Here is a 2,507-nt window from a genome sequence, read left to right on the forward strand (position 1 = left end):
AGGGCGAGCATGTTGGTGGGATGCGGATTCGAACCCGACGGCCCTCAGATTGTGAGTCGAGCGCCTTATCCACCTGGCCCATTGCCGGGCACTTTCCACTGTAACGAACACACGTTGATTGACGTTGACGTGTACACCAGTGCAAACTAAAATATTTAGTCTTATTTTATCTTATAATATCATAGATGACGTTTTAATTAAACACACAGCATAGATTCCTCCACATATATATAATCTAAACGAATAGATTCTTGGGCCTGTTTTCACGAAGAAATCTTAAGTTACTTCTTAAGAGAGCACACAGGATAAAATTTAAGAATTTCGTAAGGTATTTGCAAAACTGTTTTACTTTGCTTGTTTTTAGTTAATCCCAAAGCTACACGGGTATCGAAATCCGGTTTTTAGCGTTATAAACCTTAGACTTACCGTTGTGCCACTAGGAGGCAACTATTTACAAAACTGCCTTGACTAAGAACGGCTGAGACAAAGATTAAAAATAAACATGTTCAGAATAATTGATGTGAAGTGGAAGATCAATGAGAACACCTAATCATATTTTCAGGCGGATATAAGCGTGTGAGAGGAGCTGGTATAATCTTGGACTAAGATAGAGCAAAGCGAATAAAGGGACATTGGGCCGTCTCCGACCGAATTTACATTAAAAGTCGTGGCACTCTATATCAACATCATATAAGTTTATGTACCGACAACAAACCGACCAGAAGAAGACCGTGAAAGATTTTACTTGGAATTACAAGCCAACTCTCATTTCAAATATCAAGACATCGTAATTATACTAAGAAACTTCAATGCAAAAATTGGAAATGATGATATTGTAGGATCATACAGGCTATAAGCTAGGGATATAAAAGGAAAAATCTTATAAAATGGGCAAAACCCAAGAGATGATCATTAGAAACACAGAACTGTCGAAGAACGCTAGAAACAGAAGAAGCGGAAAATCATGACCGTCAACGCGTGCATGCAGGCGTGACACTGGACAGTGATCTTAAAATCAGAAATGTGTGGCAGTTTTAAATCAACACGAATGATAATTTTAATTTGATTGAATGTGTACAAAATGTCTAATATTTTATTAATTACACTTTGGTACCCATTTTAACAAGTAGTTTTGTTAATTAAGAAAAATTAATAAGGAAAGTAAAACCCTATAAATCATAGAACACTTCATCAAGACGCGAGATTTTCAATCATCTCTATAAGGATCACCTTTCCATTTTTTTCAATTTACAAAGTATCTCACTTAAAATAATTTTAATGTATCAGTGTAATTTATACGAAAATAAAAGGTTTACACGGAGACCATGTTTGTTTTTATCTCAAGACGCTTATTTACTTATGTCAAGGTAGGAAAAAGCTTAAGATGGTTCTTAAAATAAAAAAATATATCTTTTTTAAATTATATATATTAGGAACACCTTCTTTCCTTATATTTTTTATTTGTACATGTCTGAAACTCAGTCTCTGATTTTTGCATAACAAATATTTACCTTTTTAGAACGGTATTTTTTTACTTATAGGTTTCTTGACTTTATCTGTTAGAACAGTATTTGTTTACTTATAGGTTTCTTCACTTTATCTGTTAGAACGGTATTTATTAATTTCTATATATCTTTTGGGATTATATCAGTAGCTAAAATGTATAGTTTGTTTTAATTATTTCATGCAAGTGAAAGAGGTTGTATGCTACAACAACAGATAAAGTTAAGAAATATATAAGTAAGAAAATACCGTTCTGACAGATAAAGTCAAGAAACCTATAAGTAAACAAATACCATTCTGAGAGATAAAGTCAAGAAACCTATAAGTAAAAAAATACCGTTCTAACAGATAAAGTCAAGAAACCTTTAAGTAAAAAAATACCATTTTAACAGATAAAGTTAAGAAATATATAAGTAAGAAAATACCGTTCTGACAGATAAAGTCAAGAAATCTTTAAGTAAAAAAATACCATTTTAACAGATAAAAGCAAGAAGCCTATAAATAAATAGATAATGTTCTAACAGATAAAGTAGAAACCTATAAATAAATAAATAACGTTCTAACAGATAAAGTAAAAAAAAACTATAAATGAATAAATAACGTTCTAACAGATAAAGTAAATAAATCTATCTATTTCGAACGTGACATTCATTAATTTTCTGCCATTTCTTGTAGTAACTCAGCTTTTAATGTTTAATATCGATAATGTTCTATTGAAGGTATCCTTGTTATATATACTTAAACTAGTTTTCAAAGTCTTGCATCAACACATTTCAAAATAGTTCTCAACAGGTGCATAATTATATGAATTTTGCATGCAATCACATTTAGAGAAGCCATATATAAATACCCTGTCAAAAATATCATTCCGTTCGTAATAATTGCACATCCTAGCCTGAGTTATATGAACTGTTCATACATATGTATCCAGGGAAGCCAAGTATAAATAACAATTTACAAAATGTCATTCAGTATATGTATTAATATAACTGTAAGTCCTAAGC

This window comes from Limulus polyphemus, unplaced genomic scaffold, assembly GCF_000517525.1.
Source record: "Limulus polyphemus unplaced genomic scaffold, Limulus_polyphemus-2.1.2 Scaffold16, whole genome shotgun sequence".
Classification (NCBI taxonomy): Eukaryota; Metazoa; Arthropoda; class Merostomata; order Xiphosura; family Limulidae; genus Limulus; species Limulus polyphemus.